This window comes from Antechinus flavipes, chromosome 2 (assembly GCF_016432865.1).
Source record: "Antechinus flavipes isolate AdamAnt ecotype Samford, QLD, Australia chromosome 2, AdamAnt_v2, whole genome shotgun sequence".
NCBI classification, from domain to species: Eukaryota; Metazoa; Chordata; class Mammalia; order Dasyuromorphia; family Dasyuridae; genus Antechinus; species Antechinus flavipes.
Window position 1 is genome coordinate 227,986,683 of NC_067399.1, and position 26,616 is coordinate 228,013,298.

General features: G+C 39.1%; 1 protein-coding gene across 2 annotated transcripts in view; it reads right to left on the minus strand.

Moving 5' to 3' along the window:
• Positions 1-6,388, minus strand: part of STMN4 (stathmin 4) — a 31,985-nt gene extending 25,597 nt beyond the window's left edge. Inside the window, exon 1 of one of the 2 annotated variants that reach the window (XM_051976379.1) lies at positions 6,258-6,388. The gene's annotated coding sequence lies outside the window, so the exon portion shown is untranslated. The remainder of the gene's footprint in view (positions 1-6,257) is intronic. The other variant, XM_051976378.1, reaches the window with a different exon arrangement.
• Positions 6,389-26,616: the final 20,228 nt, after the last annotated feature.

The window sequence follows — 26,616 nt, forward strand, 5'->3', positions numbered from 1 at the left end:
GGAGAGAATAGATGTTAGGACTAGTGCAACTCAGATGATTTAGCTCCGTCTTCTGCTCTAGTCACCAGCCACAAGTACATGGGAAGCCCTGCTTCATTTTGCAAAGTTGTATATGATTGTTGGTCTTTATCCACTCTCACTAGGAAAGGTAGTTGACTAAAATTCAGACAAAAGACCAGATGCCTCTGTCCTGAACTCAACCCACATTCTCATTCATTTCTCTGTTGTATAGATTTGTTTGCTATTCTGGGCTTCTGAAATTTTTCTTCAATCTGTACAGGTTCCTTTCCCTCTCGATTCCACTTTCTTTGAAATCTAGATATCAACCTCTGCACATTTACTTGACCTGTATTCCTAAGGAATGTCAATTTTGGCTTACCTACTTGAATTTCATAATTTCCAGGTCCTTTGGGTTTGGTTTGGCAACCTGGATATTGACTCTATTTTCATCTTTTGGGTTCATATAATATCTGTCTTGGGTAGTACAATGAACCATAAGCTAGATTTGATACTGAACTAGGAAGAAAAGAGTGGGCAAGATTACATTTGACATACTAAATGGCCTTTCAAAGATCCCAGGTCCATCTCTTTAATACCAATTTTTTTTTTTTTTTTTGGTTAAGGGCAGTGGCTGAGAATCCTGGCATATCATTATCTCTGAAGAAGAAAATTGGAAATTCACATATATGACCAATAAAAGGTAAACCAATAAATATTTGTGCTAGCTTTGGGGTAGCAAAATCTTTAAAAATTTCAGCTTTCACCCTCTGGAAGTTTATGTTTTATTAGGTGGATACATCATCCTAATAGCAAAAGAAATATAAGATGTATGCAAAATGACTGAGGTAAAGAAAGGATTAACAAGTAGCAAAATGAAATGCCTTTTGAAGAAAGTGCCACGTGAATTGAATTGTGAAGCAAGCTACAGGTTCCAAGAAGTAGTCATCTGAAAGAAGAACATTCCAGACATTGGAGACTGCCTGTATAAAGATACAGGTCCAGGAAATGGAATGTCATATACATGAAAAAGCAAGCAAATCAGATTGGCTAGAAAGTAGAGTGAATTGAGGAGGAGTAATGTATAATCAGTCTAAAGATAGTTTGAAGACAGATGGTGAAGACCTTTAAATGTGAAACAAAGGAGTTTATAGTTTTATAATTTATAGTAGGGATTCCTTTTGAGAATAGATTGGATTAGATGGTCTCTACAATCTCATCCAACTCACAAGGTCTTTTATTTTAAGACATAATGGTGAAATGCGAAAGCTTCTCCAGCAGAGAAGATGTATGGTAGTCAGCAGTGAAGGCTGCAGTAGACTACTCATAATGGCTTACCCACAAACAATGGAGCAATATAGCTTGTCAAGGACATATGTAACCAGAAAAGAAGGTTCATGGAATGGATGGCACCTGGGGCAAAGACTGATAGATTGAGTATCTGAGTGCTGCACTGATACTTGTGATCCCACAAGTCTAGGTCAGTGACCTAGAGGAAAATTTCCATTGCATTGAAGAGATCCTCTATGGAAAATTTATGGAAAGATAGAATAAAAAAAATCATACAAGATGAAAAGAAATAGAAAACTTGTAATCTTTATCTTTAGTTGGGAGAGCCAAGAGAAAATAACCAGTATTTATCATGTATCTAAAAACCAATATTTGTCGGGTACCTAAAAACCAAACACTTTTTGTAGTGTTTTACTGATTGTGTTTGAGCTTTATAACAATCTCAGGAGATAAGTATTAACATTATCCTTATGTTACAGTTAAAGAACTTGAGACAAATAGGCTAACATTATTCCCATGTTCCAGTTAAGGAAATTGAGGCAAATAGAGGTGAAGTGACTTGTCTGGGATACCATAGCTAGGAAATGTCTGAGGCTGGATTTGAACTCAACAATTCTTGATTTAAGGCCCAGTATCTTACTCCCTTTGCCACCCAGCTAGAGAGTATTCAAACCAATGAGATCTCAGATTTATTGCTATATGGAAGCAAAAGTTAAAAAGCATTTCCACACCCACTCTGGATATGCCAACTAAGACCCTTGTTTTGAAATTGTCTCACCATTAGACTGCTCTATTTATTGTATCATGCCCATCTGTCATGGCTTCTGGTCCAGAGCCTTCTTAGTATACAGATTAGATACAGATTAGTATACAGATTAATGAAGAAATAGAACATGAAGATGTGATTTTTTTTTTAATTAGGGGGAAGGTATAGTATGTTATATATAGCAGAGTGGGGTATAAGTGGTGGATTTCTGTAGTTGAAGATATATGAAGATATGAGGTAGAAAAGAAAAAAATTAGGGCAGAAAGAGAGAAAATACTTCTATTCTCAAAAGTAGTATATAAAAGTAGTAAACTTTTATATACTACTCTCCTTTCCTTTCAGGTTTTCACATATTTCCAATATACAAAAGAAACAGTACAAGACTTGAAGTTGGAAGACCTAGATTTGTTTTCCTGCTTCCTCCATGTCCTTGCTCTATGACCTAATCAACTAATTAATTTAGCCAATAAATATTTATTGACTACCTACTGTGTGGCAGGCACTGTGTTAAATAGGTACCAGAGGTTAAAAACCAACAGCAAACTCCCTGAAAATGTTCCTACCCTCAAAGAGCTTACATTCTATTGGGAATAACTTGCCCTTCAGGCAACACCACAGGCTTGTTATGAGGATCAAATGGCTAATGAAAAATTGTAAAAACTGTAAAGTGTCACATAGAAGTAAAGGACAATTATTATGGCTATATCCAATTCAATGCAATTCTTCAAGTTTCTACTAAGCACCTACTATGTACAAGGTACTGGGGTTAAAAAGACAAAATCAAGCAAACCTAGTTATGAGTAATATATATTCCTGTTCCAAAGCTAATGTGAGTGCTATAAATGACATTAAATATAACTCAATTTCCTCTCTTAATTCTCCCAAAATTTGAAAATCATCACCATCACCACCACCATCAACAACAACAAAAAATAAACAAGCACTGATATTTCTCTATACCTCTTGATACCTCTGCCCCCAGACACAGTGGTTTCAAAATTTAAAAAAACATTTTCACTTATAAAATATATAAAAAGGAGCAGCTTGAAAATGCTTGAAGAGGCATGCTAAAAGAAAAGACTTGGGGGTTCTGGAAATGTTTGATTATTATCTGGATAATGATAATATCTGAATGTTTAGCACTGTGTACACCATATATTGTTTCTTCTACTCTCCATCCAGATGGTTGGAGTCATGTAGACTCTCCTTTGTTCTCTCTTCATAGTTGTCTCTCCCATTTTATTTCCACAAACAATGAATCTTAGAGCTGGAAAATATTCCTAATTCCCCTCAGCTTGAAGGAAAATGAGACTCATAGAAACGAAGTGATTTGCTCAAGAACATTTAGCTAGTAAAACAGAAGATTTAAACCCAAGTCCTCTGACACAGCTGTTTCACTGCTCCTCATCTAAATTCCTTTTTCTCAAACCTTGTCACCTTTCTTAAAATTTGTAATGGTACACAAAGCCAATTTTCCTTAATATCCCATCCTTTGTCTGGCGGGATGAACATTTCTTGTTTTGATCCCCAAAGGGGGTCAACTCATTCTATACTTAAATCATTTTATTGGTACTAAAATAATTTTTAGATTAAAAAAAGAAGCAACTTAACAGCTCTTACTAGAGCACAACTCTAAAATGGCCCTCTTATCATCTCTTCCATTCTTTTAAGAATCTTGTGCAAACAATACACACTGACTCTTTTCTTTATTCTTAGATACTTCTCCAGGTAACACTTCCCTACACCACAAGAGAGATATATCTTGAACTTTATTTGAAATGAGAAATGAGTTCATAAAGTTGGACTCTTTAAAGATCATTTAGTTCAACCTTCCACTCAATGCAATAATCACTGACAAGTGTTATCTAATCTCTGCTTGAATACTTCCAGTGATGAGAAACTCATTAACTCACTAGGTCTCTCAGTCCATTGTTGGGCACCTTTAATTGCTAAATTGGGAAGGGAATTTTTGTGCTGGGGTTAAGTGGCATAAAATGTACCTAGGAAAAGGCAAAGAAAATAGTGACCTTGGATTGTTCAAATGGTGAGGGGAAAAAATGACATCTGAGAAAGCTTCACTTATGCTTTCTCAGAAGCTTAGAAAGAAGCTTCATCTATTAACTTCATATTTACAAGAATTATTAAACCAATTATGTGTTAAGATCAGTTGTTTCTATATTATTGAAGGATTTCAAGTGCTGTCAGCATCTTCTAAATTTCTATAATCTAGGACAAAGCCCCAGTTGCTCTGCCTTAGTTACAGTTCTAGTTAGAAAACTAGACTGAGGAGGATAATAGCTCCCTCTATATAAATATCCATTGTTGAGGCTGGGCAGCATTCATACAATTTCCCAGTGATTGAACCAGTTGTCAAGTGGTCAGGAAGGGACACCGAATGACAGAGATATTAAGCTGCAAAGGTGTGACTCTGAGAAGATGAGAGAGCTTTAGGACTTGATTGGTTCAGCGTAGATTTCAGAAAGAGGTAGAAATCAAGAGGTAGAGCTGGATATGAGCCAGCCCCTTTTTGGTTATTTGGAAGTGGGAATGCAGGTAGGTTCTGAATCTAAGACTTGTTTTTTTCCCCCTTCAACAAATAAACAAAATGTTATTAAGCACCCACTATATACACGGCAATGTACAAAGCACTAAGAATATAAAGACAAGAGTGAAACAGACCCTGCCCTCAAAGATCTTATATTCTAGGTTGTGTGGGGGAAGAGAGGGCGGTACCTGGAACTCTAACTCTAACCTAAGAAAAGCAATGGCATCATGGCTTCCTCCTTTCTTTTTTTTTTTTTAACTAGGATGATTTCATTCCTCAAAGCATTCTATCTGGTGTGGAGATGGCTTTCTTTCCCCAGAGATGGCTACAATATCTCCAGAGTTTAGCCAACTCTGTCTCTGAGTGAGTCAAAGTTCCCTTATTTTCTTGCCACCTTAACCTATATAGCAGCTCCACCTGACCTAAAAGCTCAAATAATTTGGCTCCATTCATTCCCATCCAATAGTTCAATTTGCTTTGGGATGCTCTAGTAAGTAGCCTCCAATACTAAGGCTGTCCAAAGAAATAAAAGAGAACCTAGCCTTTGAGAGGGAAATATAGGGGCTTCTCAATCAATACTGCTGTTGGAACCCAGCTGGAAGAAGGTCTTCCAAGTGAAAACACCTAAGAAAGGGATCTTGGGACATTCTTTCACAGGATACTCCCAAGAGAACACTCAAGAATATCTTTCAGAAGCATTTCAGACTCTGCAAAGGATTTAGATATGCTCCATTTTTGTACAGTGAGCCTCCTTTACACTTCACAGAGTCTGTACAGGGGGAGTAGAACAAAGAAAGCCTGGCCACGTGTCTCTTATATCTCATAACTGGACATCCCTGCTTTTTTGGTAACCCATCTATGATGCTATAGGTGGCTGGGACAGTGAGTCAGATGTGGGGTGCTTGCTCCTGCAGTAGTGAAGCTGTGGGGGCGTGGTCCCTCTGTTCCTTACAAGTGGGGAACCTACATGGGTCATTCTACTCTTGAGGGCAGGTTGCCCTCAGGCTGGGGTGGGGCAGGGGGAATGGATAGAAAGAAAAGCCTCCACTAGGAAGGAAACTAATATTCCCTAGTGCAGTGAAAGTCAGGTGAAAAAGTAATGTAGGACAAAGGTAGAGAAAAGGAGACAGGAGAAGAAAAATAAGAAGGGGAAAAAGGAAGGGAAAAAGAGAGCAGAGGAACAAAAAGAGAGGTGATGGGTGAGGCTGGATAGGTGAAAGAAGTAGCTTTCCACTTGATTTAGTAAGAGGATCAGCAAAGCTAGAAGGGGGGCAGAATTAAGGACAAGAGTGGGCTTTCAACTAAATCTTTTTCTTTCCTTAATAATGCCTTCTGCACAAAAATCCCTCATGGACACAAGAAATTAAAGAATCCCCAATTCCTGGTCCCAAGTGACTCCACCCCTACCTCCAGAACGGGGACAAAGCTTGGAACTTAAGCTTTTCCTTCTACAGATACTCATTATTTTATTACTGACACTTCTCACTGCTCTAAGAATCCAACAAAGTTTAATAAAATGAGTAAACTAGCAGCAACATAAGATTCACTGTGCTATTTAGCTGCCTAGTTTCTCCCTCCCCCAACCTTCCCTATGACTTTAATTTTTTTTTTTTTTTTTTTTAGAGATGCCCTAAGCATTGGTATTTGTTTTCTACTTACCCCAACCCAGTTAGTGGTGAGCTGCTTGCTTCCTCACTCCCTCAATTAGTGGTGCTCTGGGCTTCTCTCAACATCAGCACCACTGTTCGGCTCTCAACATGACATCATCTCTGAGTGCTGTGATTGGACAGCTGTAGGTTGCTTGGCAATTGGACAGTATCTTCTGGAGGAGCAGGGATTGCCTAAGTAACTCTTGGAGAGCCAGGGAGCTAGAGGATGATGTCACACAAAGAACCTATTTTCTAGGTTGAACAGGGTGCTGGGGCAGCAGAGGTGAGGGTGGGGAATAAGATGGAAAGTGGGAGTGGTGATGGAAAGAAGTGGAGGGATTTTATGCTCTTTAGCAGCTACAGAGGGAGAATGATGAATGATATATAAAAGTTGGTTTTTTTTTCTTTTCTTTTTTTTTCTTTTTTTGCAAATCTGGGGGTGGGAGAGTATAAAATATAGAAGAGGAATGGGAGAACAGATGAATTCTAAATATAAATACTGGGAGTTTTTGATGTCTTGCTTCCATATATATAAGGATAACTGAAGGAAGGGCATGAATCCTTGCTTTGGAGTCACAAGGAAAGAAAGGCTCAGTACTGTGATCAAATACAGGCTTTTTTCCTCATGACAGTAGGAAGAAATCATAGCAGAAAGAACACTGGAATGGTAGACAGGAGCATCCGATTCTTGTCCCAATTCTACACTGAACAGGCTATGTGGCCATGGGAAAATGCCTTTATCTCTCTGAGCTTCAATTTCTTTATCTGTAAAGTGATGAGTGGAATGTGATCAGATTTTTAAGTCCCCTCTGAGTTCCAACATCATAGTTCAACTTATTTTAGGTAGACCCATGAGGCTCACAGGTAGATCATAGAAAGATCTTCTAGAATTGGTTGTGATAATAGAGGCTGCTGTTTACATCAGACTGAGTGAGATCATATTGACCTCTAAGAATGTGAGAGTCTATTGCTGTTCTCTCTCTCTCTCTCTCTCTCTCTCTCTCTCTCTCTCTCTCTCTCTTTTTCTCTCTCTCTGTCTCTCTCTCTCTCTGTCTCTTTGTCTGTCTGTCTCTCTCTGTTTCTCTCTTTGTGTCTCTGTATCTCTCTTCCTTCCTCTCTTCTCTTCTCTTCTCTTCTCTTCTCTTCTTCTCTTCTCTTCTCTCTCTTCTCTTCTCTTCTCTTCTCTTCTCTTCTTCTCTTCTCTTCTCTTCTCTTCTCTTCTCTTCTCTTCTCTTCTCTCTCTCTTCCTCTCCTCTCCTCTCCTCTCCTCTCCTCTCTCTCTCTCTCTCCTCTCCTCTCCTCTCCTTCCTCTCCTCTCCTCTTTCTCTCTCTCTCTCTCTCTCTCTCTCTCTCTTCCTCTCTGTCTCCCTCTCTCTTCTCTCTCTTTCTCTGTCTCTCTCTCAAAGAGAGACAGAGACAGCGAGAGACAGAAATAAGAGAGAGATGTCTCTGTGAGAGAGAGGGAGAGAGGGAGAGACAGAGAGAGAGAGAGAGAGAGAAAGAGAAGAGAAGGGAATATGGTATGGGACCTTAAGAAGGGCACCAATAGACTATGGTGAAGGAGTGTGGCAATGCATTATGTGGAAAGGGAGTGCTGGTGAATTGTTAAAACTTGAAAGGGGTTACTGACAGACTGGCAGGGGCAAGGTTAGTCACTGCCTTTAATCCATCCTTTTGGGGGGATGTGACAGCTGCTATCAGGGGACAATCAATGAAGTAAGCCTCCTGGCTGGACTGGTATTTGCAATCATCTAGTTAAGGATTCTATATCTATACCACCTTAGGGCAAAACTGCTCTATTATGTTGTATATAACACTATTTCTGAAACATATCTTCAGGGCTGCTGCAAATTCTGCCAAGATGTGCAGCAACATAGAGTGAAGCAAAACTGCTTCCATTGGTTCCTGGAGTCATACATTGCTAATTTTAGATTTATCCAGATCCCGTACTACTCCACCTTACAATGAGAAGGAAGGGGCACAGATCTGTGAGCCCTCCAAGATAGCATGATGCTACGTACAAGGGGTTTTGGATGGGGAAGCAACAAGATCTTCCATGAGCCCCACCTCTAATATTTACTATCTATGAGATCCTGGAAAGTCACTCAATCTCTCTGGGCCTCAATTAACCATCTGAGTTACCTTTCAGCTTCTTGTCTATGATCCCATGAGGTCTATGATCTTTTATCACTGTCCTCAGATCACAGGAAAGTAAGAAAAGTCTAGAATAACTTTAAGATCAGAGAATGGGATCAAAAGATATTCAAAACATACTGGGAACTAGAAACTTCTCTCAATCAACAGGAGTTAAGACTTTTGAATCTTTAGGGAGTTATGAGAGGTCCAAATGAGAAGCTCTGGCAAGTAGGATACGGCAGGGTGGGTAGTGGGTAGAAGATAGCAGTGTGTATTTGAGGAGTGTTGATCAGAATACCACAGCTATAGCAATCCATAAAGCAAAGGATTTGGCAGAAGAGTGGATCCATCTTGCAATCTGTGTGTAGGGGTGAAGTGGAAAAGAGGGAGGGGGCTTAAATTAAATCCTTTGTCTACTTGTAGGACATATGGCTCCCTAACGTGTGGAAGCAGGAATCCTATAATGCTTTTGCACACTTTGACATGTGAAAAGAGGACATACGTAAGTTATTGATTAACTAGAATGCCAAGTAGCTATCGGTGGTTCCAAACTTAGAGCAGTCAGCTTAGTAATCACTCAGAACTGAGTGCTGAAGTCCTAGTGGATGCGGATAGGAATTACTGCAACCAGAAGTATTTCATACCCAATCCTACTCCATCACTCACAGGGGGCCTCAAACTATGGCCCGGGCCAGATGCGGCAGCTGAGGATGATTATCCCCCTCACCCGGGGCTATGAAGTTTCTTTATTTAAAGCCCCACAAAACAAAGTTTTTGTTTTTACTATAGTCCGGCCCTCCAACAGTCTGAGGAACAGTGAACTGGCCTCCTATTTAAAAAGTTTGAGGACCCCTGCTGAGTGTCCACTGTTGGGGAGGGAAGAGGAGAGCAGCAGTAACCCTCAGTTTTCTAGGGCCTGAAATTAGAAACAGAGATCATTCATTTTCTAGTAATCATATAACATATCTTGAAAGTCCTTAAAGGCCAGAGTCAGGAAAAGCAGACAGTAGGATAAACTAAGCTCTGTGTCTATATAGCATTTTCTTTACAAAGAACTTTCTCCTTAATGACCATGTGAGATAGATAAGTAGGGCAAGTATTTTTAGCCCCATTTTATGGAATATGAGGCTCAGAGAGTTTAAGCAATTTGCCTATGGTCACACAGCTTATAAGTAGTAGAGCTCACATACATGGTATTTAATTCCAATACCAATGTTCTTGGTGCTGCATCACCTAACCTGAAAACTGTGCTATAAATATAATATTATATATAGTCAGGTATGGCTAAAATAGTTAGTGCCGTGTTTCTGGTACCTTAAAGGTTACATTAGCTTCAGGAGGCTGTCTTGAGAACCTAGCTACCACTGCTTCTCTAGGAAGGTATCTTCAGAGTTCCTAATTATTCAGAAACACACTTTGGACAAAGAATAGAAAGGAAAGAATGAGTTCATCAGTTGGGGAATGGCTGAGCAAATTATAGCATATAAATACAATGGAATACTATTGAGTTATGGGAAATGAGGGGGCAGAAATGAGGTGGTACAGTGTATAGAACACCAGGCTTGAAGTCAGAAAGACTCCTCTTCCTAAATTCAAATCTGCCTCAGGCACTTATTAGCTGCATGAACCTGGAAGTTACTTAACTCTGTTTGCATCAGTTTCCTCATCTGTAAAATGAGCTGGAGAAAGAAAACCACTCCAGTATCTTTGTCAAGAAAATCCCAAATGGAGTCAAGAAGAGAAAGACATGACTGAAAAATGACTGAACAATTACAACAATGGAAATGATCAACATGAAGAATTCAGAGAAACATGGAAAGACTTGAGTGAAGTCATGTAGAATGCAATAAACGGAACCAGGAGATTATTTACTCTCTAACTACACTAAAGGGAAACAACATTGAAAGACTCCAAAGTGTAACCAATGTAATGACCAATGTTGACTTCACAGGACAGATGACAAAACACATCTGTTACCTCTTAGCAGAGAAGTGGACTACAGGTGTGGGACCAATAAATGTCCTGGCTTAACTAATATTTGTTACAAAGAAGAGTTCTATGGGGGAGATGCCACTGAGAATGGACAGTGAGAAATAGTCTAAATAAAAATTTAAGGGGGCAAAAGAAACGTTTTGGGAGAGCAGTCCATTGTTATGTTGGGACACTATCTGAACTCTTGTTTTTCCTATACCATGGTGTTGGTGAGGAAGATGGACTCCAGCAGGAGACTATCTATCTGCTTTTAAAAATGTCTTCTCCTTGATATCTCTGCCTCTTTAGGCAGTAGCAAGATCAGAACAGCAAAGCAGCAGACCAGAGCAGACTACTAACATCTATTCCTAAAGCTTTTCCAAGAACTTCTGTGCTGTGTTGGGTTTGGGAAGTACACAGTAATGAGTGGCAGCTGGGGTAAGAGCTCAGCATTCTCAGAATAAGACAGTAGATTTAACCTCCGGAGACATTACGGGTGCACAGTGCATAGGTGTACAAATAAAAATTTACTGAGAAGCGACCTTCACTTTCAGTTACAACCCCACATGGATTTGCAAACTACATTGCAAGAAACTTTGAGATAGATTGGGGTTTCTATAATTGGAACCCATGGATTCCTTGATTCAGTGAGTTTTGGTGAGGACAATTATATCTTTCCCACTAACTTATAACTGAGATTTGTATGTATTTCCTTCTATTATTGAAAAACATTTTGAGAGGGCGTCACCAGATGACTATTTTCATGATACAAAGAAAGTTAAGCTACCCTGATTTAAACCAACACTCCCATTTTACAGATTAAAAAGTTGAGATTTAGAGAGTTAGAAAGTTATATAGGTAGTATATAGTGGGACAGGGATTTGAAATCAAGTTTGGAGCTTTGGGCTTATCTTGAGAATGATCATTTGCCAAAAAGATCATTTGTCAGTGATTTGAAAAGCATCTGGGATTGGATAGGCAGTTATGAAGGACTCGTGATCATGCCCTGAGAAAATTGGTTGGAGGAACTGGTGACATTTAGTATGGAGAACAGAGAACACAGGTGGAATATGATAGCTGCCTTCAAGTATTTGAAGATTTGTTAGACAGAAAAAGGATTAGATTTGTTCTGCTTGGCTCTGGAGAGTAAAACCAGAAGCATCAGCCAGAAGGTATAGAGTAGTATATTTCAGTTTAATATATTTAAAATTTCATAAAAATCATAAATGTTCAAGAGTAGAATGGATAGCTTTTAGAGGCTATGGCTTCTCTTTCCTGTCTCTTATCCTTCAATAGGGGTCTTTAAGGAAGGGTTGATGACTTTTTAAGGACACAGCAGCTAATAATACATAATATAAATCAACCCACCAATCAAGTACCAGGCACTAAGTCATGGGGTTACAAAAAAGAAGTAAAAGACAAAGAGCTGGCAATCTAATAGGGAAGAGAACATGCAAACAAATATACAAAGCAAATTGTAGACAGGATAAATGAGAAATAATTACCAAAGGGAAGACACTTGAATTAAGAGGGGTTGGGACAGGCTTCCTAAAGGAGGTGGGATTTTAGTAGGGACTTAAAGGAAGTCAAAAGATCAATAGTTGGAACAGAGGAGGGAGAATGTTCCAGGCATGGGGGCAGCCAGAGAAAATGTGCAGAGCTAGAGCTGAGAGATAGAATATATTGTTTATGGAACAATTAGGACTTGTGTCTTTGGATCAAAAAGTACTTGTTCAGGAGTAAGGTGTAAGAAAATTGAAAAGATAAGAGGTAAGGGATTTGAATCCAAATAGTGAACTTTGTATTTGCTCTTGGAGGCCATAAGGAACCAATGGATTTAGTGAGTAGGGGAGTAATATGATAGATCTGCATTTCAGGAACTCATTTTAGTGGCTGAACAGAGGATGAACCAGAGTGGGAAGAGACTAGAGGCAAACAGATCTACCACCAGACTATTGGCAATAGGCAAGGCAGAGTTGATGAGAGCCAGCATTAGAGGAGAAAACAGGACATTTTTGAAAAATCTTGCAAAGGTAAAATTGATAAATCTTGGCAACATATAGGAAGGGGGGGAGGTGAAAGAAAATGAGAAACCCAGGATGACTCCTAGGTTGCAAGCCTGAGGGAGTAGGAAGATGCTGTTGCCCTCTGTAGTAGAAGGGAGAAGAGAAGAGGGTTTAGAGAGAAAGATAATGAATTCTGTTTTGGACAGATTGAGTTTAAGATGAAGCTTAATATCTAGTTTGAGATATGTGAAAGATATCTGGAGATGGGAGATTGGAGGTCAGACAAGAGATGGGGGTAGGAAAGGTATATTTGAGAATCATTATAATAGAGATGGAATTAAATTCATAGGCACTGATGAGATCCAAGGGATATAGAGGAAGAAGAAAAGAGGGCCCAGAATTAAATCCTGAAGGACACTAAGAATTAGAGGGTGTGAATTGGAGGAGGATCCAGCAAAGGAGCCTGGGAAGGAGACGTCAGTTAAGTAGGAGGAAAACCAAGAGAATGTGGTGGACTGAAAACTTAAAGAGAAAAGTATTAAGGGAGAGAGAGTAATCAACAGTGTTAACAGACTGCAGAAAAGTCAAGGAGGAATGAGGATTGAAAAAAGGCACTGGGTTTGGCAACTAAGAAAAACAGTTTGAGTGGAATAAGGAGCTTGGAAGCCAGATGATAAGGAGTTAAGAAGAGTCAGAGGAGAGAAGATGGAAATACCTATTGTAGACATCCTTTTCAGTCTAGCTACAAAGGACAGAAGAAATATAGGATGATAGGTATTGGGGATGGAAGGGTCAAGAGAGATTTTTTTTTAAGAGCCGGGGAGACATGGGCATGTTGATATGTAGTGGGAAATAGGCCACTCCAGAGGAAGAAATTAATTGAAAATAAGTGAGAGTGAGGATAACAGAAAGAGGGATAACCTATTGGAGGAGATGGAATGGAATAGGATCACTTGAATTGGAGATTAGAGATTAGAGATTAGAGAGAGATTAGCTTGATAAGAAGTAAGACCACTTCATAATATAAAACAGGGATGGAGAAGAGAGTGATGTAAGGTAGCAATGACAGGAGATAAATAAAAGGGGAGAAGAGGACATTCATGGCAAGAGGTCTCAATCATTTCCATAAAATATAAGATGACTTTCTCAGCTGAGAAAGTGGAGCAAAGGGGGAACTAAGGGAGGTTTGAGGAGGAATGAGAAGGTTTGGAAGAATGGTTACAGGGAGTGGGAGAGTACATTGATAAGGGAGGTATAGTGCAAGGACCCAGTTGGGATTGTATAACATAAATTTGTAGGGGACCCAGTCAGAATGGTTGAATGATTTTCTCCTGCATTTAAGAGTACAAGTGTAGGAGTGAAGGCAGTGAATGGCAGGAATGATCCAACACTAAACTTGGCTGACTTAGGGTGATAATGATAAAGAGAGGAAGACAGTGTGGAGTTGAATTGGTTCATCAAGTGGTCAAGATAGGGAAAAGAGGAGGGAGTGGTTAGTGCATGGGAGAAGGTCTGAGAGAGAAATGAGGGATCAAGGGACTGGAGGGCATGGTAGAGGTAAAGAATAGGCCTGTGTAAGGGAGGACAGAGAAAAAAGTGAAGAACCAATTGTCTATGACTGGATAAAGGGGTTTCAGAATTCTTGAACATGGACATTTTGTGTGGGTAATAGCATAAATTATGGATATGATCATCTTTGTATGTAACTGAGGTAAGTTGGAAAACACAGTCGTGAGAGGTGAGGAGATTGAAGAATTAAGTAGTTAGAGTATTTGAAGTTGAGTCAATATGTATATTGAAGTCCCCAAGTATGAGTACCGGAGTTGAGGAAGAGAAAAAATTGTAGGTCAGATATCAAACTCATTGAGGAAGAAAACAAGAATGACTTGGGGACCTGAAAACACCAGCTACCAAGATTTTGGCTGGGTGGTAGATAGGAATAACATAAACCTCAGAGAAAGAGATGTAACTGAGTGATGGAGGAAGGGGAGAATCTGGAAGTGACAACAGGGAGCAAAGAGCATTCTAATTCTCCTATTTCAGCCACTCATTCGAGAGGAATGAATGAATGGAGTCAGAACTGGCAAAGGTGGCCATAAAGACTGTTATCAGGGGCAAGTCAGGTTTCTTTAATTCTATTTCTTTTTCAGATATAGATGGGACTGATGATCTCCAAAGTCTCTTCCAGCTCAAATTCTAAGATTTATGGTTACAAATACTGCATTCTTATTACTGTTTTAGAGGGTTGCAGCTATATGTATATATAAAACAATATTTTTAATATATAACATATATGATGATATAACAATATAATTATAAATATTATATCTATTTTAAAATTTTCAAATATGGATTGGGTAAAGAACAATGGATTGGAAATTAAGAAATCTGGATTCTGCTTTTGAGTCTGCCATTAACTAATAGAGGTGAACCTTGGACAAGTAATTTTGTCCCTCAGGTCCTCAGTTCCATACTTGTGAAATCTCTGGGTCAGCTCAGATATTCTTTAGGTGCTTCTAGCTCTAAAAAAGTTTCTCCTGTCATTCTCAGTCAGCCAATGCAAAATGCATAAGGCACGACTTGGTTTTATCTTTGAAGTTTGTTCTCAGGAAATGCTAACAAGAAGAACTTGCTGTGCACAAAGAGACAGGGGGTCTGGCTGAGCCCTGGTACAGACAGTAGCTGGAAGGCAGCTGTCTGGATTGGTCCAGTCAGTCATTAGGCTTTACCTGACTAGAAACAGAGTTAAGTCTTTAAAAGGAGAGTGAACTAAGGGCTGCAGGGGAGAGGGCAGCCCCTGGCATGTCTGAAGCTGCTTCAGCCATGGTTAGAAATTGTACTGACCTGGGCTTTCAGCAGTAAAGGGAATATCTGATGAGGCAGCTCTTTCTACTTGTACAGAGCTGCAATTGTGCTGTAACTTAACAATCTTACAATGTTGTACTGAAAAGGGACTTGTCTAGGCTCATACAGCCAGTATGGATCTAAGGTAGAAAGTGAATTCAGATTTTCCTGATTTTAAGGTCGGATCTCTGTCCACTATTCATGGCTGAGATGCATTGCTTTGTTTTTACAACTCCTGATACCCTTCAAAAATCCAGCTCAAATGCTACATTCTATGCAAAGCCACTGATCCTCCAGTGGTTGGTACTTCTCCCAATGACTTTGTACTTATGTTGTCTGTATCTTTTTCTCTGTCTCTCCCTCCCCTCTTTTCTCTTCTTCTCTTTCTCTTTGTTCTCTCCTTTCCCTACCTCTGTCTCTCTGTCTCTATCGCTTTGTCTCTCTCTTCTCTCTGCCTCTGACTCTCTTTTTCTCTCCTTTCCCCCCTCTTTCTCTCTCATTCTCTCCATATTTCTCTTCTTTTTTCCCTCTTTTTCTACCTCTCCCTCTGCCTCTGCCCCTGCCTCTGCTTCTCCCTCTCCCTCTTCTTTCCTTCTCCCTGTCTCTGTCTCTCTCTCTTTGTCTCTCTCTGTGTGTCTCTTTCTCTCTCTTTCTCTTTCTCCCTGTCTCTGTTTCTCTGTCTGTCTGTCTCTGTCTCTCTTTCTCTTTCTCCCTGTCTCTGTTTCTCGGTCTCTGTTTCTCTCTGTCTCTATTTCTCTCTCTCTCTCTCTCTCTCTCTCTCTCTCTCTCTCTCTCTCTCTCTCTCTCTCTCTGTCTCTGTCTCTATCTCTCTCCCCTCCCCCCCCTTTCTCTCTGTCTCTCTCTGACTTTGGTTTTTTCACTTTCTCTCTAACTTCCTCCCCTCTGTTCCCACCTCCAATGTAAGCACTGTCTCCCCCCTCCCCCCGCTTTTTTTTTTGTTCCCAGATACTAACACAGTGTGACACATAAAGGGTGTTTGAACAAATACATGTTGCTTGAATTTGGGCCCCAGTTCACCCTCACCTTATCCATTCCCTTAGGCCCACCGAATGTTGATAACATTTGAAACACCTCAAACAGAATAGGGAGGGGGGTGTCCAGCAGCTTCTCCCTTAACCTGGTATCTATAGCTATTTTAAAGGTTTTTCTACTGCTTAGGCCCTGGAAGGGAAGGGGATACTGTGTCCCCGATCACCTAAGGGCAGGATCCAACAGTGGGTCCAATTTCGCTTTTTATATAGGAGTCCTCATTCCCTCCACACCCATTTTGTGGTAAGCATACTGACACTGAAATATTGGAAGAGAGAATTCTGTTCTCCCCTCAACCAGGCTATAGGATGAGCAGCTTTCAGGAATGAGAGCACTTCACAGCTGGGCCAGACAGAATGCATCCAGAGCCTGAGGAAGATTCCCAGGCTGGTGAGCTGTCATTGGCTTTGCCTGTAAGCATGATGTCATCAACTTCCAATTATATGTCAGTTCCTCCCTCCTCACTGGGGGTGGTGTGTGAGTCAAAATCAGGAGCTGATTAACTCTTTGTGGATCATGGGATTAGGAGACATAGCCATCTCTTGTCCTGTACATATGTGTATGGGTGTATACACAGATGTACTTATAGAATACTTATTAAATATATTTATTTGTCATATAAATATACTTATACATTTAAATATTTTATTGATGTTTTACTGTTTCTCCTCCCACCCCCATCATCCCTCTTAACAAAGAAGTGCAAATACATTGGCCTGTCTAATAACCTAAACCTAATTCGGTGCCAATGGTTCGCTAATTTTCTGTAAAGAAGAGACCATAAATCATAGATTTAGGGCTAGAAAAGACCTCAAAAGACATCATTCCCAACCTCCTCATGTGATAGTTAAAGAAAACAAGTCCCCAAAGAGGTAAAGTTACCGTCTCTCTTTCCAAGTGCCCTCTCTCCCCTGTGAGCCACAATTCTACAATACCCAAATGAATAATTTCACTATGTGGAAAAAGTAATCGGTGACATCTTGTCCAACTGAGGCCCACAACAACTCAGGCTTTGCCAAAGACTGGCTGCTATGGTTTTGACTAGATTCTTCAAACTTCGGTTTTCTCTTCTATAAAATAAGGTGTATGGATTAGTGATCCCTGAGTTCCTTTAAAAAATTATAACATTGTAGAATTCTAAGGATCCCAGAATTTCAGAAATGGGAAATATTTCAGGAGTCTTTTGAGTTCAAACCTTTCCTGAAAAAGAATCTTTACTGTAACTTATACAAAAAGTGGTTGTCCAGACTTTAAAGATCCAATGAAGGAGAGCCCATTTCCTGTCAAGGAAGCCGATTCCACTTTGGGATAGTTCTAAGTGTTAGCAAACTTCTTTCTTCCTCTCTCCCTCTCTTCCTTATTCCCTCGTTCCCTCCTTCCCTTCTTTCCTCCTTTTTTTTCCTTCCTTCCTTCCTTCCTTCCTTCCTTCCTTCCTTCCTTCCTTCCTTCCTTCCTTCCTTCCTTCCTTCCTTCCCTCCCTCTCTCCCTCTTTCCCTCTCTTCTTCCTTCTCTCTTTTTCTTTTTTTCCTTCCTTTTTTCCTCATGCCTTTCTTTTCTTTTTCCCTCCTTTCCTTTTTCTCTCCTTCCTTTCTTCTTTCCTTCCTTCCTCTCTTCTTTCTCTCTTCCTCCCTTTCTTTCTTTTATTCCTTCTTCCTTCTTCTTTCCCTCCCTTCCTCCCTCCTTTCTTTCCTTCTGTCCTTTTTTCTTTTTTCTTCTTTCTTTCTATTCTTGCTTCTCTCCCTTCCTTTTCCTGCCTTCCTTCCTCCCTATCTGTTTTTCTCTTTCCTTCCTAAATCTGCCTCTCTTACAGAGACACAAACTCTCTTTCATTCATTGTTTTTATTCTCCTGGGGCAAACAAAACAGATTAAATTACTCTTCTATGTAACTTTAAAAGTTTGAAGACATCTAGCATTTTCCTATAAGTTCACCCTTCTCCAGGCTTAACACCTCCATTTCTCATTATTGAGTCATATGACTTAAACTCAGGGCTTTTCACCATCCTTGTTTGCCTCTGGACATTTTACTAATTGTCAGTGAACTTCCTAAAATGTGGTCTCCCGCTTTAGGTCAAATATATTTAAGAAGAAAAGATCTTTAAGTAGTCTAAGCAACAATTCCTAGGTTTAATGTACAGAGATTCATTAAACTAGTCTGAAGCTTAAAACAATTATATAAAAGTGTCATCGATGGAATTTTACAAGAGCTGAAAACCAAAAGACTGCGGGATTGTAATTATGATATCCAGTTTCTACTGGACAATTAAACATTTTAAAGAGAAAGAAAGAGGTATGAGTGGATTTGGTAGCTGGCTGGGTACTAGGTCTTTGTCTTTACTTGTCTTAGTGGATAGAACTCTAGATTTGGTGCCAAAAAGACCTATGTTGAAATCACACCTCTGATACTAGTTGTGTCACCTTGGACAAGTCATGTGAGCCTCAGTTTCCTCATCTGTAAAATAAAGGTAATAATGTCTAGAATACTTACTTCATAGAATTGTGAAATTTAAGTGAGGTAGTGCATATAAAGTGCTTTACAAACTTTTAACTATTATTTAAAATGTCATTTGTAATTATTTATTTGGAAATATTTTGTGGTTATAAATTTCATGGACTCCTTCTTAATATAAATCATCAATTAGGATGTGAGAAATCTCTGATCTTTTATTTTGGGTACAACAGAAAGTATTTATAACAAGCAATAAAGAGGGTCAAAGATACAAATAAATGACTTACAAGTTAGACAATTAGGTTTTTCCTTGGTCTATATATTTATTTCTACCTTGCTTCTTCTGAAACTAATTTATTCTTACTCTTTCCCCTTTTTCCTTACAACAGAATTACTTTTCCCTGATTTCCAGAATAAATTGCCATCTTCTCTTAGTTTCTAATGTTTCATTCTAAAAGTACTTAGTGCAGGGCCTAGCATATAGTAAGTGATATATAAATGCTTATTTCCTTCTTCCTTTCTTCCCTTCCCTTATCTTCTCTTTTTTCCCTTCTTTCCCCCTCTATCCCACCTCATTCCATTCAACTCCCTTCTGTTTTAATCTATTCCACAAACATTGATTTGTAGTATACCAGGTTCTGGAATAAAATAACAAAAACAAAATAAAACATACTCAGAGAACTTAGTTTTTATTAAGAAACAGTTTATTCACAGCTGCGTAAATAATGAACATATACTATAAGATATAAAGAATTATCATGGAAGGAATGAGAGTAGTAACAACTGGGAGAATCAACAAAAAAACACGTAGAAGTCATTTAAGCTGAGTATTGAAGAGAGAACTAAGTTTCTTAGAAGTGAATGTCAGAAGGGAAAGTTTTCCATGTGGTGAATAGTCTGTGTAAAGGTATGGAGGTGAGATATAGCAATGTTTTACACGGGGAACAAGAGGAAATCTAATTTACTAGAAGGTAGAGTGGATGATAAATATCCTGGAATCAATCTAGAAAGATTTGATGGACCCAGATTTTGAAGAGCTTTAAATGACAACAAGAAAGTTTGTATCTTGAGGCATTTGGGTGCCACTTAAATTTTCTCAGGTAGCACAATATCATGGTTAGATCTAAACTTTAGGAATATCAGTTTGCTCAAGATCTTTTCTAAGAGTTCATATCAGTTCCAGAGATGGAGCCAAGATGGCAGAGTAAAGACAGGAAGCTGTTCTAGCTTTCCCAGTTTCCCTTGAAAACCCCATGAAACCAAGCCTCTGAACAGAGTCTGATAGAATGAGACCACTTTCCAGCTCAAAATAGAATGAAAAAACAAAATAGAATGAGGCAGCTTCCAGTCCCAGCTCAGAAGGCAAATTGAGAAACCAGGCGGTTTCCTGAAAAGAACAGGCAAAGCTACCCCTTCCAAACACAAGGCGCCCCTGTGCTCAAAGCCAAGGCTCAAAATTTCACAAGAAGCTTGGGACAAGGCCACCTTTTTCCCCAGGAGTAGAGTTCTACCTTAAAAGCAAAAAAGAGGAACTATCAAAAGAAAATGAAAGAAAATGAGCAAGAAACAAACAAACAAACAAAATCTTGACCATAGAAACCTATCATGGTAAGAGGGCCGACTAAAACACAAACTCAGACAAGGACAGAATGGCCACAGAAAAAATCCCAAAGTATGAGATAAACTGATCTTAAGCCCAAAGAGGCTTCTTGGAAATGCTCATAAAAGACTTCAAAAGAGAGAGGTAGAAGAAAAAATGAGAAAATAAATGTGAGATATGGATGAGAGAGTCAACAGTTTGGAAAAGGAAGGGAAAAAAAATTGTCTGAAAAAAACAAAAAAGCAGAATAAACCAAATGGAAAAAGAGATTCAAAAGATAACTGAAAAATAACACATTAAAAACTACAACAGGACAAATGGAAGCCAATGACTTTGTAAGACAGTAAGAATCAATCAAACAAACTAAAAAGAATGAAAAAATGGAAGAAAATGTGAAATACCTCATTGGCAAAACAACCCAATCTGGAAACAGATACAAAAGAGACAACTTAAAAATTACTGGCCTACCTGAAAGCCATGACCAAAAGAAGAGCCTGGATAGCATTCTACAAGAGGTCATTATGGAAAAAAACTGCCACAATATTCTAGAAACAGAGGAAGAAATACTCATTTAAAAAATACATCCATCACCTCTGCAAAGAGATCTCATAAGAAAAACTCCAAGGAACTTTGTTTTGAAACTCCAGAACTATAATCTCAAAGAAAAAATATTGCAAGATGCCAGACAAAAACAATTTAAATATCAAGGAGCAATAATCATTATTACCCAGTATCTGGCTAAGTAGGGCTCACAGCTTTCCCTCTGTTAGATCATCTTCATTTGAGAGGCTCCAGTTTTACCTTGAGCTGTAATTGCCCCACATGTGCCACTTACTGGGATTATACACTGGCTGGTGTCATTTTTTACACTGTTGTCCTGGATTGTCATGTGTTTGTTTACTTTTTTCTCTCCTTAATTTGATGGTAAGTTCCCTGAGAGAAGGATCCTTTTTTTTTTTTTTTTTTTTTTGTATTCAGGAAATATTTGTGAATTCATTCTCTCTAAATTTAGTAAAAATAGCTGTGCACTTAGTTGAGTTGACTGCCCATGGGCCATGCTTCAGCCCTATAGATAGGGTTTAGGTAGAATAAAAATAAAAATAATAACAATTGGTGATAACAATAATGCTAACTAGGTATGTAGCACTTTAAAGTTTTCAGAGCACTTTAGATACACTGTTTCTGGAATACCACAATAGTCTGGGGAGTTATATTGTCCCCATTTTTCACAAGGAGAGGAAACTGGAGTCCAGAGACTTTGTGTGACTCAAGTCTGCTCAGATCTGTTCAGGGGAGTGGAAGCCTCATCTTTGGATTATAAGCACAGTACTTTATTCACTGTTTTGTTCAATTATTTCAGTCATGTGTGATTCTTCGTGACCCCATTTATAGTTTTCTTGGAAAAGATACTAAAGGGGTTTGCCATTTCTTTCTACAGGAAGGAATCAGTTCTCAATTAATCTAGTTCCTTCATTTTACAGAGGAAGAAATTGAAACCCAGAGAAACTGGGGTGGTTTCCAGTTCTAAATTACTATCCTATGGTCTTTACAGGGAATAGGGGGTTACCTCATTGCCCTAGTGACAGATTTTTATCCATTTGCTTTAATATTTATGGACCCTATTATTATGCCTGAACCCTATAGAGGCACATAGGCTTTTTGGTCCAGTCTAATCCTTTTCTCTTCCAGCAGTTTCATTCTTTGTCTGACATAGGAGAGTGTTGACTAAAAAGTATGGGGAAAGTTTGAAGCCTGGAGACAATAGGTCTGCTTCTGATCCTGACTAGCTGAATGACTGTCCTTTGAATTCATAGTGTTGTGCTGAAGATCAAATAGAAACTCTTGGTACTTAAAATTCTTCATAATCTAGCCCATTCCTACCTCTCCTATCTTCTTACACTAGCCTATTTTCCATAGATTTAACATAACATTCCATCTTTTGTTTCCAGCTCTTTCATAGTTCTCCATTCCTGCAAAGCTCTGATCTCTAATTTTGTTCTCTTGTTTCCCTAGCTTCTAACAAGATTGAGCTTAAAATTCACCTTTTGCAAGAAGCCTTGTTAGGGTCTCTTTGCTCCCTTCCCCCATGCCCTAAATCTGCTAAAACTTTCTCTCTCTCTCTCTCTCTCTCTCTCTCTCTCTCTCTCTCCATATATATGTATGCATACATGTGTATATATATATGTATGTATGTATGCATAAATGTGTGTGTGTATATATACATATATATATATATATATATATATATATATATATACACTCTTTCCTTCACTTACTTTGTGCAGGCTGTCCCACATGCCCGGAATATAGCATCTCCTCATTTTCAGGGCTTTGATGTTGTAACATCTCTTATAAGATGCCTTTCCTGTTTTCTCCTAGCAAAAATGTACCTCCAAAATCACCTTATATTTATTTTGTATAAATCCTCTATTTATTCATATTGTACTCACTCCAAGTAAAATTATTGAAATGAAGGACTGACTAATTTTGGTCTTTGTATCTCTAGAGCCTGGTCTATAGTAGGAGCTTAATAAATGCTTGTGCATTAAGTAATGTGAATCTTTTTGTAGTCAATATTAGTTAGTTATCCTGAAAATTTGTTTTTCCCTTCTGCAAAATTCTACTTTGGCCTTTCTTCCCTACAAGAAGGTAAGATAAGGAAGGAAGAAGGGAGAAGCATTTATTAAATTATTAGTCAGGCACTGTGCTAAGCATTTTACAAATATTATCTAATTTTGAAGACCATGAGTTCATGTGTGTAAAGCTCTGTCATATTTCCTATACAAAATAAAATTTACAAACTTAAAAACTATATAATTTCTATGATTTCCTTTCTTAATTTGAGTGATTTGGAAAATTAAATTAGCCGATTGAAGATGCTGTAATCATCAGCCCCCTCTCAGATGTATATGCATATGGGACTCCTTCCATATATATGAGGACTCCTAGTAGGAGGATGCCAGATGATTGGGCAGGAACTAAATTAGGGGTGAAAGATAAGTATACCCAGGTATGTGACAGCAGGGTATAAGTCAAGAAACAGTGAGAGAAATCAGAAGTGAGTGAAGTAAGAAAAAAAATGAGAGCATTGGATGAAGGCACATAGATGACAGACTCATCCAATTTGCCGATGACACAGAGCTGGGAAGAATAGCTAATAAGATGTATGACAGAATTGGGACTAAAAAAATATCAACAGTCTGGAAGGTGGGCTGAGGCTAATGAAATGAAATTTACATTTTGATGCTTCACTGTAACAATGATCTCATTCACATGGTGATGGAAAAGAATGAGGGCTGCATTTAGAATCAGAGGACTAGGTCTGAAACCTAGACCTATTACCTATTGTCTGTGTAAATTTGGGTCTAAATTCTTATTTTTGGGCCTCAGTCTTTTTATTTGTAAAATTACAGATTCAGGACCCAGATGGTATTTTAATATTTAACTGCTGGTCTTTTTCACTCAAATCTCTTCCCACTCCAGTCCATCTTTTATTCAGCTGTCAAATTGTTCTTCTGAAAATGAGTGGCTGACCATGTCACCCATCAATGCTGGGTGGCTCCCTATTGCCTTCGGAATCCAATAAAAAAATCCTCTGCTTTGGGACAGCTATATGGCTCAGTGGATAGAGAACTGGCCCTGAAATCAAGAGGACCTGATCCAGCCTCAGATACTTAATAATTCTTGGCAAGTCACTTAACTTCAACTGCCTCAGGAAAAAAAAAAATCCTCTGCTTGGTTTTTAGGGTCTTTCAGAACCTAGCCTCTTATCAACCTTTTCAGTCTTCTTATACCTTACTGCCTTGTACACTGCGATATACTAATTCTGGTCTTGCTGTTTCTTTGTACATAACACTCCATCTTCTGACTTCATGTTTTTTTCCTACTGATTGTCCTCCATGTCCAGAATACTCTCCTTCCTTATCTCTACTCCCTAGTTTCCTTTAAGTCTCAGCTCACATAGTGAACTGGATACAGTCTTTATCCCTTTAAAGAATGCTGGGTCCCCATCTGGGACTAAGAGTCAATCCTTCGCGTATCAGTCAACCAACCAGACTTATTACAGGATGACAGGGACTATGCTAGGTCATGGTCATTTGTTTTTGAAGAGGATCAGTGAATCATGGATGATGTCTTGACTTGCAGGTGAATTGGATTTAAGTGAGGTTGTCAGCCTCATTCTTTCTTCCACAGTCATAGACGTTCAAAACAAGATACCTGGTGATGGTCTGGGAGGTAGTGTGTGACTTTGGCATCTCTGATGTCTGTCCAAGCTCTAGGCACTCCACAAAGCTTGCTTTAGTTGCCTTCATAGCTGTTGGGATGCATGTTCTCATTCATCCATTCTTCTGGGGGAGGGAGGTGAGTATTCATATGTTTGGGGTAGACATCCTCTACCTCACTGACAGGTTTGAAGCCTATTGATTACCTTCTACCTGGTCTAGCCCACCTGCTGAGACATTTTACTGGGGTATGATTTATTGGGATTTTAACTAACTACAGATGTTCCAAGAGGATTAGAAAGTCAGGGTAATACTGTTATGCCACAGTTCTCTTTAACTGTCCTGACTCAGTTTTCCTGTACGAGTTTCCTTGTCCCAATTTCCTTAACTGTTCTGTCTCTGTAAATGCCCCTCTGACCCAGTAAAACTAAGGATTATTCATTCTCAGGTTATAAATTAGCAAGATAAACAAGAGAGTAGATTTCCTGACTCTTTTGTATCCTCAAGGATTTACAATATCCCTTAAAATATTCCAAGATACCCCACATTATCTTTACTTCTTTGTATTCAGACATCTTGTCTCTGGATTTTTTTTAGGGTTTATGGCTTCCCCTTCCTGATAGAAACTTTCCCTCCTTTCCTCTTCTTTGTCTCCAAAAAGGTACTTAAAGATTTGAGATTCTCCCATTCAGCACTGGATAATTCCAAATGAGAGTCTTGTCCAGTCAATCTTACTCTCCCATTAATAAAATATTAAAACTCTCTAATCTCTCTCCTGCCTCAGTTTCTCCTGCATTACAATACAAATACAATATACAATGAAGGAAGCAATCCTAATCCCAAGGAGCTTATGTAGCTGCTTAATAGATATTTGTTTTTTGTTTTGTTTTGTTTTTTTGAGAAGTGTTAAGTGTCTGAGGCCAGATTTGAACTCAGGTCCTCCTGATTTCAGGGCTGGTGCTCTACCCACTGCCCCACTTAAGCTGTCCCTGCTTAATAGATATTTGTAGACTCCCCAATGGGGAAGACAAGAAGTATAAATACAGGGTGCCCCAGTAGTGTGTGTGTATACAAAAGGAGCTAATTGCAGCAGCAATCCCAAAGTGCAGGACAATTTAGATTTGTGAAGCAGTTTAAGACGATTTCTCTCAGAGCTCATTCTTCTCAACAATCCTTTGAGGTAGAGAGTGTAAGCATTATTCTTTCCATTTCACAGAAAATAAAGTGACACCCTGCAAGGTTCAGTGACTTGCCCGCTGTAACACATTTATGTGTTTGAGGCAGGTTTTGCACTTGGGTCTATTAATTTCAGTATCAGTGGGTCCTTTATTAAATGTTCCCAATGTGCCTGCCATCCTGCTAAATGCTGGGGATAAAAAGACAAAATGGTGGGGGAAAAATAGTATCATTATCACAGGTCTAGAGCTGGAAGGATTGTTGGAGGCTATACATGCTAGACCTGTCCCTTTGTGGAAGAGGAACCAAAGCTTCCCGGGGAATGAGGGATCTGACCGCAGTAATTCAGGAGGGAAGCCTGAGAGGCGATCCGATTCCTGGGCATGTGACTCCTGAGCCAGTTTTCTTTTTGCTGGACCACGTTTTCATTCCATTCTGCCCGGGATGAGAGGATGGGAAGAATGAGTCTGTTGTAGCCCAAAGAATATTTGTAGGTTTTGTGGAGCTAAACAGTGGCTTGGGTCACGAGCTCTCTGAGATTCCTAGATCAACTTTCATCTTGACGTCTGTTTGCCTTGATCTGGGTATTCAAGTGATGTAAACAAAGTAGGTTGTTTTTTTTTTTTTGTTTTTTTTTTGGTTTGTTTTTTAAATAATGTCCCTCAGCACCAAGGCTTTTGAGGAGAACCTCATTCCCACCCTCAGGATTCTTCCTCACGGCCACCCTACATGGTTTCTGTAAAGTCCCCAATTCATCTTAAGCGTTATGTTCCCAGGGACCGCTACGTGGCGCCATACAAATGATACAGTGTTAGAGCTAGAGTCAGGCTGACTCGTCTTCCTGAGTTCAAATCTGGCCTCAGACACTTATTAGCAGGGCAAGTCACTTAACTCTGTTTGTCTCAGTTTTTTGTAT